This window comes from Schistocerca serialis, chromosome 1 (assembly GCF_023864345.2).
Source record: "Schistocerca serialis cubense isolate TAMUIC-IGC-003099 chromosome 1, iqSchSeri2.2, whole genome shotgun sequence".
Lineage (NCBI taxonomy): Eukaryota > Metazoa > Arthropoda > Insecta > Orthoptera > Acrididae > Schistocerca > Schistocerca serialis.
Genome location: NC_064638.1, coordinates 602,399,944 through 602,420,335, shown reverse-complemented (window position 1 = coordinate 602,420,335; position 20,392 = coordinate 602,399,944).

Here is a 20,392-nt window from a genome sequence, read left to right as displayed (position 1 = left end):
AAGAAACTGAAATACAAGAATGCAGTAAACGCAGTGCCATAATATTTCCAAATATGACTTAAAGTATAAAAGAAACAGAAACCAGTGTTAAGATAGGTAGGCAACATATCCCTTCTGATCAATTGGAAATAAGACGTAGATCTGCTGAAGGGAACTACATGGCATACTTCGAGCAGAATACGTGTTAAGGATAAACAAAGAAAACACGATTGTGATTAACGACTTGGTTAACATAAAAAATGAGGGGACACTCACCAGAAGAAGGGACAGGTTAATGAGTCATTTGCTGTGGCATCCACCAACATGAGCAGTGGACGGGCAAAGTAGTAGCAGCAGACAGACTAGTGATGTCTTCGGAGGTCGAATGAGGCTTTCTGAGGGAAGGAAACAACGCCAGAAGACGTTATCGAAATACAGGATATCCTGCAGAGGATCGATAATTGGTGGAGGGATTGGCAGTAAATAAATGTAGTATATTGCGAGCAAATACTACAAGTGACCCGTTAGTGTTCAATAATGCTTTTGATGAAAAATCACTGGAAATAGTTACCACCAGTATTTAGGAATAACCGTCCGGGGCGATCTAAGTAGAATGACCGTATAAAACAAACTGTAGGCAGAGCAGATGCCTGGCAGACACGTATTGGACAAATCTCAAGGAAATGTGATTTATCCACAAAATGAATGGCTTACAAAGCACTTGTTCGACCGATTCTTGTGTGCTGTACACCAGTGTGCGATCTTTAGCAAGTGGGATTAGCAGAAGAGATAAATAAGATCCACGGAAGTGTGGCACGTTTCGCCACACGATTATTTAGTAAGCCTGAGAGCGTTTCGGAGATGCCCAAAAAGCTCCAGTGGCAATCGCTATAATTATGTACCACAGGGAATCTTACTGTTGAAATTGGAAGAGTCTACGTTGGACGAAAAGTTCAGTAATATAGTGCTTCCTTCCATATCAGTCTCGTGAAAAGACGGTGACGAGAAAGTCAGAAAAATTAGAAATCATACTCAAGTTCATCGGCAATCTCCCCATGTACCATTCGCGAATGCAACAGAGAAGGCAGAAAATGATAGGGATACCAGAAACAACATCCACCACACATGGTAATGTCGATTCCAGAGAATATGAGAGTGTTATTTCGAAAGTAAGGTCGTGTCTGTCGTGAAATGGAAAACAGTGAAAATCCGATGAGGCCCATACTCAGCTTCATTCATTGAACAGTTGTTGAGGAAAGACTTGGTTCATCTGGGTGGTCAGTTGCTCAACAGTTGAACATCTGTTCGCATGTACATGTCTCTGCAGTCGCTGTCCATTACTGTCATCGGTGGCATGCGGTGCCAAACAGTTGCCTCGGCGACAGCTTTGGATAGCGCCATTTTGCCATGCACGATATACATCAAAGTGATAAAAGTCGTGTGATACCTCCCAATTTCGTATCGGACTTACTCTCGCCTGGCATGGTGCGGCAACTCGACGTGGCTTGGAGTTACAAGTCGTTGGAAGTCCCCTGCAGAAATACTTAGCCATGCTGTCTGTATAGCCGTCCATAATTATGAAAGTGTTGGCGATGCATGATGTTGTGCACGGACTGACCTCTCGACTATGTCCCATAAATGTTCGATATAATTTATGTCGGCTGATGTGGGTGACTAAATCATTTGCTCTAATTTTCCAGAATTTCTTCAAACCAACCGTGAATAGTTGTTGCCTGCTGACAGGACATCGTTTTTTGGGGACGTGAAGTCCGTGAAAGGCTGAAAATGGTCTCCAGATAGCCGGACAAAACATTTACAGTCAACAGTCGGTTCAGCTGGATCGAGAGACCCAGTTCATTCCATGTCAACACAGCCCACACCGGTTTGGAAACACCACAAGTTTGCACAGTGCCTTTTTGACAGCTTGGATCAACTGCTTCGTGAGATCTGCGCCACACTCGAACCCTAGCATAGGCTCTCACTAATAGAAATCGGAACTCATCTGATGAGATCACGGTTTTCCAGTCGTCTGGTATTCAACCGATATTGTCGCGAGCCCAGGAGAGCACTACAAATGACGCCGTGTTGTTAGCAAAGACACTCGCGTCGGTCGCCTGCTGCTATAGCCCATTAACACCAAGTTTCTCTGTACTTCCCTAAAGAATACGTTCGCCTAACGTCCTACATTGATTTTTGCAGTTATTTCACGCAGTTTTGCTTGCTGTTACTACTAAGAACTCTAAGCAAACGCCGCTGCTCTCGGCTGTACAGTGAAGGCCATCGGCCACTTCGTTGTCTGTGATGAGAGGAATTACCAGTCTGCGTTCAAAGTCTCTTAAGTCCTGGTGTGTGGCATAATCACGTCGGAAGCCTTTTTACATCAGTCAATTGAGTACAAATTAAAGCGCTGCTAATGCACTGCACTTTTATACTTTGTAAACGCGATGCAGTCGCCATGTTTATCTGTACATGTCGCTATCCCATGACTTTTAATTACCTCTGTGTACTGTAATAATGATGGCATGCGAACAGCTTAAGACTTAGCCGTTTCGGAAATGTCTTCGCCCTCGGGCCGAAATCCAATGATCACGCAGTTTTGGACGTCAGATTAAGCGCTCCGTTTCCGCAATACGACAATGACTGCACTGTTGTGCGTGTCGCCCGCTCCCTCCCTCCCTCCTCTCACCCCTCCGCCGCTTTCCACCCACCCCACGACATTCTTTAAATACCCTCGACTGTTAGCGCTGCCACTTGCCATCTGTGAGTGATTATTTCATGTTTACGCCGACCATAGTCGGCGGTCACACGTATGTCTGTAAAAATGCATTAAAAGAAACATGTGAAGCAGAATATTGATGTCCAACGAACAAGGCTGACAGAAAATGCAAAATTGATAAACAGGAAATGCTATAGGAGAAATGTAAGGCTGTAAAGAAATGCTTGACTTTGCAAATATATAAATGCCAACTATAGGAAATTAAGGGACGTTGGAAGAAAAGGGAAGCAGCTGCATGAAAATCAGGTCAGATGGCAGGTTAGTATCAAGCAAACAAGGATATGCTAAATAGTGGAATGGTCTATATAAGGAAAACAAATTCAGCATAATACTATAGAAAGAGAAGAGGAATTAGGTGAAGATGAGATGAAACAGATGATTCTGTGCGAAGAATTTCACAGAGTCCTGTAAGACCTAAGTCTAAATATGGTCCCCACAAAATTATTTATAAAATTGGGAAAGCCAGCCATGACAAAACTAATCAACCTGATGTGGAAGATTTACAGCCTAGGTAAAATATCGTCCTGCTTCAAAACCTATATATTAGTTCAAATTCGAAAGAAAGCTGTTGCTGGCTGGTGTGAATATTACGGAAGTAAAGGTTTCATAATTCATGACTGAAAAATAATGACGCGAATTATTTACAGAAGAATGGAAAAACTGGTAGAAGCCGACCTCGGAAACGATCAGCTTGAGTTGCGGAGAAATGTAGTGACACATGAGGCAGTACTGACCTTACGGCTTATGTAAGACGATTGGTCGAAGAAATGCAAACCAACGTTTACTTAATTTGTTGACCTAGAGAAAGCTTTTGACATTGTTTACTGGAATGCAGTCTTTGAAATTGTGAAGGTGGCAGCTGCAAAATACAGAGATCGGAAGGTCATTTGCAACTTGTACAGAGTCCAGGCAGCAGTAGTAAGAGTCGAAGTGCTTGAAAGAGAAGCAGCGGTTGAGAAGATAGACAGTTCTGTAGCGATTCCCCTGTGTTGTTCAATTTGTACAAGTGACCAGGCAGTAAAGGGAACCCTAGAAACATTGAGAATAGAAGCCTATGAAGTAAGATGTTACACAAGAATGCTTAAGATTAGATGAGCTAGTCATGTAAATAATAAGGAAGTACTCAGTGTAACAGGGAAGGGAAGAAGCTGGTGCTATAACTTAGTTAAAAGAAAGGATTGGTTGATTGGACACATTCTAAGACGTCAAGGAATCATCACATTAGTACTGGAGGGAAGTGAAATGAGTAAAAACTGTAGTGTGAGTCCGTAGTTTTGTAGGTAGGCTGTTTAGGTTTCTATGTTGGTAACGCCACGTAGCGCTCTGTATGAAAATCAGTGGCTGTGCTGTGTGCAGTCTGTGGCTGGTTGGCATTGTTAGAATATTCGCCATTGTAGTGTTGGGCAGTTGGCTGTTAACAGCGCGTAGCGATGCGCAGTCGGAGGTGAGCCTCCAGCAGTGGTGGATGTGGGGAGAGAGATGGCGGAATTTTGAGAGCGGACGATCTGGACGAGTGTCCATCAGAAAGAGTAAATTTGTAATATTGGATATCATGGACTGAGATATATATATATATATATATATATATATATATATATATATATAATGACTTTTGAACACTATTAAGGTAAATATATTGTTTGTTCTCTATCAAAATCTTTCATTTGCTAACTATGCCTATCAGTAGTTAGTGCCTTCAGTAGTTAGAATCTTTTATTTAGCTGGCAGTAGTGGCGCTCGCTGTATTGCAGTAGTTCGAGTAACGAAGATTTTTGTGAGGTAAGTGATTTGTGAAAGGTATAGGTTAATGTTAGTCAGGGCCATTCTTTTGTAGGGATTATTGAAAGTCAGACTGCGTTGCGCTAAAAAATATTGTGTGTCAGTTTAGTGTTGATCAGAATAGGTAAGGAGCGAAATGTCTGAGTACGTTCGGTTTTGCTCAGCTGTTTGGAATCAAATAATGTAAGAGATTTATCAGCACAGTAAATCATTAAATTTTCTAAGGGGGCGTTTCAGTTTGAATACAGTAAGAAGGTTGAAATGGATGTACGTTAGAGTAGTTATTCGGAGATGAAGAGGCACGCACACGATAGAGTATCGTGGAGAGCTATATCACACCACTCTTGGAACTGAATATTACAACAGTAATAACAACAACATGATTATCTGTTTTTATTGTAATAAAATATAATAATATAGCATTACATGATATAAATAGTAGGCTCTGTGACGAAATACTGCAATCTGGAGAGCTATATCACACCACACTTCGAACTGAATATTACAACAGTAATAACAACATGATTATCTGTTTTTATTATAATAAAATATAATAATATTGCATTACATGATATAAATAGTAGGCTCTGTGACGAAATACTGCAATCTGATAGAGACTCCACAACAACTGCTCACTACAAAGATCGCTTTTCCAGCAAAGAGAATGTTTGTTGAACCCCATACTGGAGGTTCTGATACTCTGTCTGAGGAGCCATTCTGCATTTTGCATGCGCACTGTAACCAGTTAACCAAATTTAGCGTAGTTTTCGAGGAGAGGGAGGTTGATCAACTGATCCGTTCATCTTTTAAAGGAGCGTCTGTAACTCTGGTGTCTTGCTGGTTGGTGTGTCCTTAGTGCCCTGTGTAGCTTGGATTAAAATAGTGATATAACTTATTTCTGTTCTTAAATACTATATTTTCAACGCTTTGGATACTTAATTCTGCTCTGAATGCAGCACGACTCTTTCGATAAAAAAGTGAGTATCTGTCATATAGTATAAAAATTTCATTTCTGTCATCCTTGCACATCTTGCTTGGATTGATACCCGAGTCCAATTTTCACTTCTGTATGCCACAAACGATGTCGCTGTAGCTTCTTATAATTTACGCCGAATTGTTCTTCTTATTTTATTTTACAAATTTAACTGCATTTTTTCCGAAATGTGTCTAATTCCATGAGGTTTCATGTGCTGTTTCCATGATTTTTGGTGTTGTAGATAATATTAATATACTATTACATATCATTAAGAAAGGCAGCTATGTGAGATATATACTAGGACATAAGGCAAGGAGCTTGTTCACGATATTCAGAACAATTGCAGCGTTGAGCATTTACTAAAGGTAAACAATGTCGGTGTGTTTTCCTGAACAACAGTTGTTTAGGAACAACGTAGCCAGCAGAAGTGTAGTGTAGTGCGTTGTACCTTGGTAGACATTTCAGTGTTGCGGCTCTACTTAGCCCAGGAATAGGTGTTTCATATATTTTCTTATTTCATTTTTAAATAATGTTATTCAGCCACAGCCCAGTCTTTAGCTGAAGCTGCAAAAATTACACTGTATAATTGAAAACATGTTCCAAGGTACAAAATGGTCAGAATGAAAGTTGTAAGTCTTTGATTCTGCTGTGTGCGTACACGAATTCTGAGTCTAACATATTACTTTCGCGTGTAGGAGCGAGCGAGTAGTTGTCGAGGGGAGTCGTAAGTGGTCGGACGCAGAATTCCATTACTGTCAAAGACGGAGCGTCACACACATGTTTCCATAATTTTTTAAAATAATTATTAGAATTGTTAATACATTAAAGAATTGAAATTCCTTTGCAAGTATCTAATGTCTTATGGTAAAAGGTTACGCCACCGACGAAGTGTGACTTATCTGTCCAAATGTTATATAATCCGTTCCAAAAATGTACAGCACTCTATGCATCATAAATATTTAACAAGTGCTACGCTAAACACAACCTCCTGTCTAACAACAATAAACTACGAAACTTCACCCGTACAGGCCAGGAAGGCCCAACGGGCACTGACCGGGCGCCGTATCATCCTTAGCCCACAGGCGTCACTGGATGCGGATATGGAGGGGCATGTGGTCAGTACACCGCTCTCCCGACCCTAAGTCGGCTTACGAGACGGGAGCCGCTACTTCTCAGTCAAGTAGCTTCTCAGTTTGGCTCACAGGGGTTTTGAGCATCCCACTTGTCAACAGTGCTCTGCAGATCGGTTGATCACCCATCCAAGTGCTAGCTCAACCCGACAGAGCTTAACTTTTGTTATTTGAGGGGAACCAGTGTGACCACTGCGGCAAGTCTGTTGGCCTAACGACAGTAAAGCTGTAGAACATTGCATAAAATTATGGTGGTCTCTAGAGGGCTACCCTGCGGTTAATCCTAAAATCAGCCGCTAGACTCAAGCACCTGTCAAAAAACATCGTGTGTTACTAAGTACACTGTCTTCTACGTACTTTCCCCCGCTTCAGATAAACTTAGAAATCTTTCATTACAACTTGAATCAAATACTTCACAATCACAAAACTATCTTTAACTTCAAATTAAATTGAAATTTGTGTAGAAAGTGACGTCGTTTTCCAAGTCTATTCAAACAATTTCGTAATTTGCAAAATAAAGCGGTCAACTATGCTTCGTAACTATCTCGATACAAGTCTAAAATTTCCCGAGTCTTTAATAGTTTTCTAGCATTGATTCAGATTCCCAGCCGGGTATGCAGTTGTAACATGTCATAAATATGCGCTTCACTAATTTATATACGTGGCTTGATTTTGAGACAAGAAGAGTAACAAGTCTCTCCAATTCTAATGACAGCACGGAGAAGAGGCCGCTGGCCGCGTGATCTGTCATGTGCAGGCTGGGCTAAGGCGTCTCCTGTCGGCGTGAATTCCCGGCGGGCGATGCCCAGCCACAGCCACGCAGCTAGGACGAGCGGTCGCGGCACAGGTCGATGCCGGCGCAGTGTTCCTTCTTTTTTGGTCGACAGCGCGTGGCCAATTGAATGGGAAAATTGCTTCCAAACAGGAGCATATAATGAAAATAACTGCGGAATGTACTTCCCCGCGCCCTAGAGTTATAAACCAGACGCAGTTATACACTATGAGAGCTACCCCTTTATTTCCCTTACCTCTTTTTCAGAACTGTTCTTGCTTTTTATATCGCGCAGTCATAGAGCAGCGCAGTAATTAACTATTACTCACAACATGGGTAGAGCAAATCCCCAAGCGATCCGATACGGTCTGTCTCTTTATCATACACAACGTTTCCAAGGGGAAATAGTAAATATTTTAAGACGTGGAGTATAGTCTAATTCACAGGAGGTTTTTTCAACAAATGCAAATTACCAAATTCAAGGCTGCTTTTTAAAACATTTCTCCTTCGACATCAACGCACTTTCGTATTCTCTTAACAAAACTACGAATAACTCTTCTGAGGTCATCTTGCCGTTCTTTTATGACAGCACTTAGCGTTTCACCTATGTTCACAATTAAAAATCCTAACAGGTAAGTTCCGGTGAACTTGGCACAAAAAGTCGTGGCCATTTCTACAGATCCATCTTATGAAGAACGTTAGGTTTAGATGGTGGCACCTTACGACTGGAATGTGTATGGACGACGACATGCTGGAAGAACAAGCAAAGCAACCTCCTCCTATAGTGCTGGAAGGTAGATAAGTCCTGTGAGATGACGCGGTATCACTACAGTGGTCTATCATACCACACCACACAACAGATTTACAGAAGTGTTCTTGAAAGTGTCTTCATGAAGGCACATGAGTTTTCTTCAGACCACAGACGCAATTTATGTTGTTCTTTATTCCATTGCACGCCATGAGGCTTCATCAGTACACCGTTTTAAGAGAATTACTTTTTTTGCGACTGGCCAACGACTAAAATCCAATCATGTATCTTCATCTCCAACAGAATCATGTTGAGTCCTTTGCAAATGAAAAGGATAAAGACCGTGTATACACAGAGGCCTCAATTTTCTCGTATGTGGAGCACTGATATTTTAAGAAATTCCATGTGTGCTTCTTACTGGCAGATTAAAAATGTGTGCCGGACAGAGACTTTAACTCGCGACCTAGGCCTTTCGCGTGTAAGTGCTCCACCAACTGAGCTACCCACTCTCACTGGCGGAAGTACAGCTGCAAGAAGCGGTCCTGAGTGGTATGTGGATACCTCAGTCGGTAGAGCACATGCACGCGAAAGGCAAAGGTCCAGAGTTCGAGTCTCGGTCTGGAACACAGTTTTATTATGCCGGAAGCTTCATATCAGTGCACACTCCTCTGCAGAGCGAAAATTTCATTCTGAGTATGCTTGTTGAAGGGCGACGTTGAACTATCTTAATATCATCTTCTGCTTTATCAACACTCCATTTGCCGGCCGCGGTGGCCGTGCGGTTCTAGGCGCTTCATTCCGGAACCGCGTGACTGCTATGGTCGCAGGTTCGAATCCTGCCTCGGGCATGGATGTGTGTGATGTGCTTAGCTTAGTTAGGTTTAAGTAGTTTTACGTTCTAGGGGACTGATGACCTAAGATGTTAAGTCCCATAGTGCTCAGATCCATTTGAACACTCCATTTATTTGAAGGTTCAGGTGAGAGATGACTGCTGCGCACTGCACCAATCACACGTAATTTAGTGAAATCGCATGTGAACGCTTTGGAACCTGGTATACTGCGGTTACGGAATCGTCAACCGCATTATCTTTAAAAGGAGCGGCGTTTTTATGACACACTCCGTACACAAGTATCACATCGGCATACTGAACACTCGTAAACGCGTGTGGCATGCTTCAACGACACTAAAGAATTAACCAACAAATCACGCTCACAACCACAGCTGAGAATTCAGTATCGTAAACTCAAGCACGACTTGACAATTTAATCTTCAAGACAAAAATGGAATTAGATAAAAAAACTCACGGCAACTGGAGCAACAACACACGAGGTGAAAATTTATTTTTGTAACCATCTCTATCTCTGTAACCAATACGAAGTGGACAGGTGTTACATGAAATGTTATATTGGAATTAATTTCTACTACGTCCAACAACTATTACTATTCCTCTGTTCGTCATCCACTGCTGGATAATGGCAGCTATCACCCTTCTTCATGTTTCCAAATATGAATACACAGCTTCTCTTAAGTCGTTACAAGACCGTGTTTTTTTTTATCGCCCTTCTGATAGGTATGATTAAGTCCGGTATGACTTCCTCTCATGTGCCAATCTTTCCATCTCAGAGTAAAACTTACACTCACCGTCTTCAATTATCTGTTGGATGTATTCGAAAATCTGACTTCTTCTACATTTCTTATCCTCTACCGCTCCCTCTAGTACCATTGAAACAACTCTCTTATGTCTTAACAGATGTCTTACCATCCTGTACTTCTTTTTGTCAGTATTTTCCATATATTCCTTTCCTCAACGTTTCTATGAAAAACTTCTTCATTCCTTATCAGTCCATCCAATTTTTAACATCCTTCTATGGCACCACATCTAAAGCACTTCAATTCTTTTCTTTTGTAGTTCCCCCACAGGCTATGAATCACAACGATACAATGCTGTGCTTCAAACATACGTCTTCTGAGTTTTCTTCTTCAAATTAAGGCTTAGGTTTCACGCCAGTGGACAATTTTTGGGCAGGAATTCCGCCTTTGCATGTGCTAGTCTGCTTTTTGTGTTCTCATTTTGATTCCAAGGTCGCAGACTACCTTCACTTCAGCGTCTGTATGGTCACCAATCTTCATGTTAAATTTATCGCCTATCTCTTTTCTACTACTCCTAATTACAATTCATCTTTCTTCGTACTTCCAATCCTTAGTGAGTGTTCATTAAGCCGTTCATTCCATTCAACAGATCCCGTAATTCTGTTTCACATTCCCTGAAGAGAGCAATGTCATCTGAGAATCTTATCTCGATATTCTTTCAACCTGACTCTTAATCCCACTCTTGAACCGTTATCTGATTTCCTTCATTGCTTCTTCGTTGTATAAGTCGAACAGCAGGGGCGAAAGACTGCATACCTGTTTCACACTTCTTTTTATCCGATCATTTCGTTCTCGGTCTTCTAGTCTTCCTGTTCTTTCTTGGATCTTGAATATGTTATACATTGTCATTGTTTCCCGATAGCTAATTCGTATTTTTCTACGAGTTTCGAATATCTTGCACTGTTTTGCTATGTGAAGACTTTTTCTTTGTCGCTATATCGTGTGAACTTGTTTTGAGTTACCTTGAGCCTTGCACCATTATCTGTTGCAACAGAACTGAGTCTGCTGTGACTTCCCATTTTCCGAAAACCAAACGGATCGTAATCTAGCAGATCCTTTAATTTCTTTCCCAGTTTCTTACAATACTGTAGTCAGCAATTTTGATGTATGGTCTGTTAAGCCGATCGCAATATCGTTCTCACAGATATCTGCCGTTGCTCTATTCAGGATTGTGTAGCAGGTAGTTTTGTGAAAGCCTGACTGTATGGCGCCAGTACAGTACATTTCATGCAGCAATCTGGTAAGTCATTCTGGTGCTACTTTCGGCAATGAGTTTAGAAACTGCAAAGGTGTGTTCCGTTCTGACTCACTTGATCACATATCTACCGCGTGATGAATTCTGATCCTAATAATACACTCCTGGAAATGGAAAAAAGAACACATTGACACCGGTGTGTCAGACCCACCATACTTGCTCCGGACACTGCGAGAGGGCTGTACAAGCAATGATCACACGCACGGCACAGCGGACACACCAGGAACCGCCGTGTTGGCCGTCGAATGGCGCTAGCTGCCCAGCATTTGTGCACCGCCGCCGTCAGTGTCAGCCAGTTTACCGTGGCATACGGAGCTCCATCGCAGTCTTTAACACTGGTAGCATGCCGCGACAGCGTGGACGTGAACCGTATGTGCAGTTGACGGACTTTGAGCGAGGGCGTATAGTGGGCATGCGGGAGGCCGGGTGGAAGTACCGCCGAATTGCTCAACACGTGGTGCGTGAGGTCTCCACAGTACATCGATGTTGTCGCCAGTGGTCGGCGGAAGGTGCACGTGCCCGTCGACCTGGGACCGGACCGCAGCGACGCACGGATGCACGCCAAGACCGTAGGATCCTACGCAGTGCCGTAGGGGACCGCACCGCCACTTCCCAGCAAATTAGGGACATTCGCAACCGTCTCCATGAAGCTGGGCTACGGTCCCGCACACCGTTAGGCCGTCTTCCGCTCACGCCCCAATACCGTGCAGCCCGCCTCCAGTGGTGTCGCGACAGGCGTGAATGGAGGGACGAATGGAGACGTGTCGTCTTCAGCGATGAGAGTCGCTTCTGCCCTGGTGCCAATGATGGTCGTATGCGTGTTTGGCGCCGTGCAGGTGAGCGCCACAATCAGGACTGCATACGACCGAGGCACACAGGGCCAACACCCGGCATCATGGTGTGGGGAGCGATCTCCTACACTGGCCGTACACCACTGGCGATCGTCGAGAGGACACTGAATAGTGCACGGTACATCCAAACCGTCATCGAACCCATCGTTCTACCATTCCTAGACCGGCAAGGGAACTTGCTGTTCCAACAGGACAATGCACGTCCGCATGTATCCCGTGCCACCCAACGTGCTCTAGAAGGTGTAAGTCAACTACCCTGCCCAGCAAGATTCCGGATCTGTCCCCCATTGAGAATGTTTGGGACTGGATGAAGCGTCGTCTCACGCGGTCTGCACGTCCAGCACGAACGCTGGTCCAACTGAGGCGCCAGGTGGAAATGGCATGGCAAGCCGTTCCACAGGACTACATCCAGCATCTCTACGATCGTCTCCATGGGAGAATAGGAGCCTGCATTGCTGCGAAAGGTGGATATACACTGTACTAGTGCCGACATTGTGCATGCTCTGTTGCCTGTGTCTATGTGCCTGTGGTTCTGTCAGTGTGATCATGTGATGTATCTGACCCCAGCAATGTGTCAATAAAGTTTCCCCTTCCTGGGACAATGAATTCACGGTGTTCTTATTTCAATTTCCAGGAGTGTAGATCCCGTTGTCTTTCACGTCGACTCTCATTCCTTCTGCCATCACGTCATCAGCAGGTCGTCCCCTTCTTAAAATCAATAAATATGGTCTTGTTGCTCCTCTGCTGTTCTTCTGACATGTCATCAGGCAAATGTTCATCACAGTACACCTCAAGAAAATGTACAACTATTACGTTTGAACATTCCTACATTATGTATGAGACAAGTATAGGTGTGGGGCCTAAAGCTAAATTTAACATTTGCTGTGGGGTTGCCCACTCACAGTAGCAGACGCAATGTAATCAAACCGCGAACCTCCCCTCCGCCTCTCCCCTTTACTTCCATTATCTGCCCCTCTCCCGCCAATCACAGCACAATATTAAAATGAAACAACCAATCAAATGTCCAATATGGTTGAAGCAGGCCAACTGTGCTATTGTGAAAGTTAAAAAAACAAGCCATGCCCCTCTTCTCTCATCCCCAATACAGCCAATTATGGCATAGTATTAAGATTCATAGAAGTAACAAGTTCATGGAAAATGGCAAAGATATATGCCTCTGAGTTACCTGAACACACACACACACACACACACACACACACACACACACACACACACACACACACACACACACACATACACACACACACACACACTGTAATGTATCACCTCCCACTCCTCCCCTTTAATATGTACCTAATATCTTAGGCACTGTTAAAGTGAAAGACCCAGTTACAATAACACCCCATCTAGCCTGTACTGAAAAGTATCCAAACTATGTAAATTATATATTAAAAAATACCTCATTCACTTTAAAGGAGTCTCAACTGCGTAAAATGGCGAAAACGTTTGCAGTTATGTTTTCATTGCTAACTTCAGAAGCCCTTAATGGACTTGCACATTAGTTGTATTAGTAAATTTCATTGGAAGTTATAAATCATTTGCTGTGTTATATCAGAATGAGTATATAACATACTCTCCACAAATAGTTATAAACCAAGATCCGCTTATCCATTGAAATTAACAAATTAGTAATGTATAGTAGCCAAGGTGTTTACTTAAAATGATATTCTGGAAAACTTCAAAAAAGTGAAATAAGATGAATTGCTTTTATGGTCATATTGCCTGTGTTCATCAACAGATCAGATGGCTGCACTGGTAAAATGTTCATAGCTTTGCAGGTGTACTATAGTGTAAGACTCAACAGTGCCTCAAATTACAATTTGCCACATTTACTCTGCTTGTCAAATGTCACAATATTTTTCCAAGACTACAAATATACATCGACAACGCAAGAAGTGCGACGTTTATGTCTAACTGGTGTCAAAAACGTAATTACGAACTCTAAAGTAAGTACCCAAATGTTTTTTTCCATGCCTAAGCACATGTGGCCTGCTAAACAAGCGTCCACACTTCTGATGGAATATAAGGAGTATGAAACATACTCTCTATAAATAGTTAAAACAGACAGTTGCTTATGCAATGTAATATAAGACATAATTATCATAGAGTTAAAAATCAACACCTGCCTCTCCAATGTTATTAATGAATTAATAATAAGTTGTCTAACATGAATTTTATTTTAATTAGTATTCCACAAAGTGTCAAAAATGTAAAATAAAACAAACTATTCGCTTAAGCTCCTACTTATTGTCATTAACAACAGATGGCAATGTTCATAGTTCGATCTCTGTACTATACTTGGTTTAAGATATAACACAGCTTTGAATTAATTATAGATCTCTACAAAAGTTCAAGGAAAATAAAAGTTTATTATTTCTAAATTATATAAGATTCACACCATTTTGAGCTCTGTTAACTGTGTAATTAAATATACCTGCATTTTAACTGTCTACATTATTAAAATACATACAGCTAAGTTATTCACAGTGCTTAAATAAATTATAGGGTATTGGATGAGTGCAGATAGTTCTTTCTTCTACACATTAAAGTTGTCTACAGTACATAATAATTAGTTGCAAAAACACTCACATGGGCACTACAGCACACCTCACTTGAGGCTTGAAATTCACCAAAGATTATCAATGTTACACTCACATCTAAAACTGTACTCGAAAACCGAAAGTTCGATATTCTTACGAGAGTCTGCAACTTGGTTTTTGGCTCTTTGTGGAGAATATGTTTTATATTCGATCTCACATAGCACTGCCTAATCAAACGTTCCTATTTAACTAGTTACAGAGAGTGTGTTTTATATTCATTGTCATAATCCATAGAAAACTTCACCTGCCTGTTTAGCAGTAACATTTGTTTAGACATGAAAATATTATGCCACTAGATCTCACAATCATGTTTTTGACACTAATTTGGTGTAAACTTTGCAATTTTTGTGTCATCTGTGCATTTCGTACATTTGGAAAGAATATTGTGACGTTTGACCAGCATATAACTTGCATTAAATAATTAATTTTAGACACTGTTCTGTCTTACAAAGTGATAAATCTATGGAACCTAGAACATTTTACCAGTAGAACCATCTGTTGATGAAGACGAGCAGTAGCAGTATAAGGGCGGAAGTTGATTTTATTTTGTTGTGTTGGATTTTTGCAGAACAGTATTTAAGCTAAACCTCGAGTTTCACAACTATATATTACTAATTTTTTAATAACAATAGATAGTTAAATGTTGCTTTTTAACCATATATAGAGAGTACATTACACATTCGTTGTAATATTCCATATCGACTGATGGATAGATTCCAATGAAATTTACCAATGCTGCTGGTGAATCAATCTGCAAAGGTTTTTTGAGGTTGGTAACAAAATTACAGCTGCCAAAATTTTCGTCATTTTGCGCAATTTTGAAGTGGGTTATGTGTTGTTTTTGATAAATAATTCAAGTTGTTAGAATACTTTCGAGCACAGCACAGATGGAGCTATATTGTAACTGGCTCTTTCCTTTTAATGGTGGATAAAATATTGGGCACTAATTGAAAAAGAGGAGAGGGAGATGGTAAATTATGTGATGTGTGTGTGTTTTTAGTAATTCAGATGAAATTATCTTTGTATTTTACAACTTGCTATGCATCATTTTAATAGTGTGCTGTGATTGGCTGGAAGGGGGAGGAGAGGGAAGGAGTTGGCTGGCTTTTTGTAACTTTTACACTAGTACAAATGGGCTAGTTTCTCCATTATGACTTTCTTATTGGTTGCTTCATTTTAGTACTATGCTGTGATTCGCTGGAGAGGGAGAGATGAGTGGTAGCGATCGAAGCGCAGGGTAAAGGGGATGGGAGGGGGTGTGGCTTGATGATAACATGCACTCACAGTCATTGCCCCTGCACCTTTTGTAACTAATTACACCAACAAAGTGTAAGAGTGCTGATTGCTTCCTACCTACGACTATTATATAAGGTAACTTTAATTCAACCCTGTTTCATTACACCAACTGTCTAACTAAACTCTATCTAACCAGGTCTTAGACCCTGACGGTACTGACCGATCACAGTGTCATCCTCAGCCTACAGGCGTCATTGCATGCGGACATGAGGAAGAATGTCAGCACACCGCTCTTCTAGCCACTGTCAATTTTTGTGGCTGGAGCCACTATTTCTCAATCAAGTAGCTCCTCAATTTTTCTCACAAGGGCTGAGTGCAGCACGCCTTCAAACAGCGCCCAGCAGACCAATGGTCACAGTCCAAATGTTAGCCAAATCCGACGGTGCTTAACTTTGGAGATCTGACAGGAATCGGTGTCTGATTAATTTTTCTTTAAAAACAAAATAGGCCTTTCATCGAGAAGAATTCCTCACAGTTTCGCAACATACAGCAACATTGGTGAGATATTGACTCTTCCACAGTTATTTTGCATCACTGCTCATAATGGAACTTACAGTTCAAGTTTTAGACTCAATATTGTCTGCAATTGAAGCACTTAGTCACATTAAAAAAATATAACAACTTAGAATATATATTATATATATATATATATATATATATATATATATATATATGTCGGCCCTTCCTCTAAATGGTATGTCTATGCAGACAATCTCGCATTATGTTGACGTGTTTGTGTAAATGTTGTAATGTAGCTAATTATGTGCCCGTTACTACTGTAGAAACTTTACCATCTTGCGTTTTTCATTAGGAAAGTATCGTTAAGTAGCTAGAGAAACTGAAGTATTAATAAAACTGGTAGAAGGTACATTCACATAGTGAGGGTACATTGTCAGCGTAGAAAGAGTTTTATGATCACCATCATTTAGAATAGTTACTTAATAGTATGTCTTATACTTCATCTAGTTTTAAAAGCATAATTCTTTCCTTACAGAAAAGACTTTTAGAGCTCATCGGCTTAAAGAAAATTTTGCCAGCTGATGGGTAACTTTGCTATAAGGCTTTCGTGGAAATTATGTAACTTCGAAGTTGTCTTCTCTGAAAACGTAGATAACTTTGCTGGCACCAACTTTGTTCTCCAAGAACTTTGATGTTCTCTTGAAAGCTTCGCTGCTTAACGGATTATCTGGCAATGACTCAACTGCAAGCGTTCTTCCTTCTCTTTGTAAGAGAAAGGTCAAAGTGCTAAATGAATTCTGTGATTCCGAACAAAACTTTTACTTTCTGAATACGATTGTGAGAGACGTTTTTGACGCACCACTGAAAAGCTTAAGTTGAAAGAGAGTCTACAGAGTAGATGGCACTCCTTCAGAACTAATAAAGTACTTGAGAGAGCCATATACAACAGTCTTATTCCATCTAGTGTGCTAGATTTACGAGACAGCCGAAATACCCTCAGACTTCAAACATAAGGCAACAATTACAGTTCCAAAGAGGTCAGGTGCTGATTACAGAATCATTTTAGTACGTCATGCTTGAATAATGTTGGCACAAATTATTTATAGAAGCCTGGAAAAACTGGTAGAAGCTGTTCTCTGGGAAGATTTATTTGGATTCTGGAGAAACGTAGATTCATGTGAGGCAATACAGAAAAACTAATATATCTTCATTCACTAGCAGTTTAACCAACAAACGTCTGCTGAAATCTGATCATATGGAAATCACATTTCTCCCAACCATGATTTCACAAGCCCTGCTTCGTTATCAGTGATGTCACTCACTTAACAGTGATATAATAAGCCTTATCAGTCACATTATCATGGACAAGCCACACCCCATTATCTCCCTCCTCTCTCCCCAGGAAACCAAAATTGAAGATGGTGGAATTAGCCCAGTTGTGACTCTTACACCAACTCTCCTTTCCCCCTCCACACCACAGTGAAGTAATAAAATGAGACAGCTGATGAAAATGTAGCTGTCAAATTACATAACGTTCCTTTGGATTAGACACAGGTTGAAAAGTAAGCTTCACTTGAATAGGGATAAAAGAAATAATTATTTGCATCAAATACTGTTATGTTGAAAATTATTTACCTCTGAGTTGCATACCCATGCATACCCCCTTATTTCCTCAGAATGCTAAGAAAATGATGCATTTAGCGACTTTTTAGTTCTGTGAATCATCTGTACTACTAATCGTAATTATGTGGAATGATTCATATTGGATTCACAGTACACTTTGATATGTAAATATGGATGCACACTAATAATCTACATTTTTTCTTGTTTAGTTACTGTTGTGTGCTAATAATTCCTATCCATTACTTATTACACGCTACAGAATTAGAATTTCCTCTACAGTACATAAACTTCTTTAGTTTGTTTTAATTTAACTTTGCTGTCAAACAGATAATTTATATGACTGGCAAAGTGATCAAAAATTTTAGTGGTAGCATTGCCCTCCACTTTTTGTGCTCGACACAACCTTGATATGAAGTAACAAATGTCATTTTTTTCTTCTGGTATTTTAATTATGTACATCATTGTTCCTTTTGACTGCAGTCTATTATTTACAACAAACTTCATGAGTAATAAACATAATGTAAAGTAATAGTCACAATGTCTGACTCTTTAAACAGATGTTTACAAAATAATTGTCCGTGATCTCCACATAATATTGTTGAAGCACCTTTTTGAGAAAAAATACTTCCTTTCTTAAAGTTGAGTTACCCCAGGACATTAACCCATATGGCATTACTCGATGAAAATACATAAAGTCTCGGAACTTACTAATTTATCTCTCTCCAAGTTTTGCAATGATTCGAAGTGCAAATGTGGATGATCTATGTCGTTCTAGGAGTTCCAAAATGTGTTTTATCCAGTTTAAGGTCTCATCAATATGGACACCTTAACTTTTTGATGTTTCCATCATAGTTATTATTTCCTCACAATGTGTTACATATAACATTGGTGCAGTAAATCTAGATGTGCAGAACCCAATATGTTGTGTATTTTTGAAAGTAAGAGTGAAACTATTTACAGGAAACCATTCAATAATGCTTTTCAGAACATTATTTAACAGTTCTTCTGCTGGTGTATGGCTTGATTACAATATTAATGTCAGCTGCAAAAGCAGCTAATTCTACTTGTTGTATCTCAGAAGTCTCTTACATATATAAGAATAAAAAGGAGGCCTAAGATTGCTCCTTGTGGAATCCCATAAGTGATTTCTCTCCACTCAGCAGGATCTCCCTTGGTTACATTGTTTGGATTATTAAGTACAGATCTCTACAGCAATATAATTACATATGACATTTTCCATTCTTTTGATATACCATCAGTTCCATAAAACCTCAGGTTGACCTCGAGAATACTGTGAGTCACACATTCAAAATGTGCTATTGTGTTATTTAGTGCTTATAAAATAGGATGAGTGAATGTGTAAATGGCATTTTCAGATGAGCAACCCTTCTTAAATCAAATCTGTGCCTTACTGAGGATATTATTGTTGACCAGTGGGATACTGTTCTTGGGTACATGACCTCCATAAAAATTTTGGAAAATAAATGTCAGCAGTGTGCAAGACATAATACTACTGTATGTTATGTAAACTGATTGCTCAAGATACTCTTTTGATTAATCCCTTGAACTATTGGTCCCTATATTTCTTACTACATTTAACAAATGATAATTAAACATAACCACTACCTGTCACTGATAATAAGTAGCCAGTTTATTTCAATTAATAGTGTTTTGTAGTTCTGTAGGTTGATTGGCGACTCCATAGTGTTCTGTAGGTTGCTGTCCTGTTTCTCGTTTTTCTACATTCCCAATAGCTCTAAGTCTGTTACCAAAATTCCTGATTTCTGACATAATGTGCACGTTCTGTAATTTTCTGTCAATGAGACCTCTGCTGTCTTTATCCACCTTTATTGGAAAGTTAGCTACTGAGATTAAATTGTATGACCCTAATAATATTTACAGATAACATTCAAAAACTCTACATTCGAATCACCACAGACTTTTAACTACTCATTGCTTTGTGACAACATACTAATGAAAGTGAACTAGTTTCCAGTATGAACCTGCAAATATACACTTCTATGTGCTGATCACTAGAAAATCTAGTCGTCTCGTCGTTTTTCAGTTTCTTTTCTATCTTAACATATGTGAAAACTCCTCTTTTTTCCCATATTAGTTCTATATGAGTAAGATGCTAGAGTGTAATCTTTCATATTTAACTCTTCTAACTCTGTGGTTATTTGGTGTTTATATTGTTACAGTATGTCTTCTTTAAAGAGGTCTCTGGATTTTCTGAATAGACATGAGACTCCTTTACATTATTACTCTGTACTCTGATATTCTGATGAAGGAAACTAATCTTACTTTCTTTGCTGCACTAAGCATTTTTGGGGCTGTTTTGTTGTTTTAACGTCTTTCACAACAGGGTGCCTGATTCCTGACTGTAACCTACAGAAGGTACACTTACGTCACCATTAACTACAGGGATCTTGCTTTGTGTGATGGTTGCTGCCCCTTCCTCCTGTACATTTTCTGC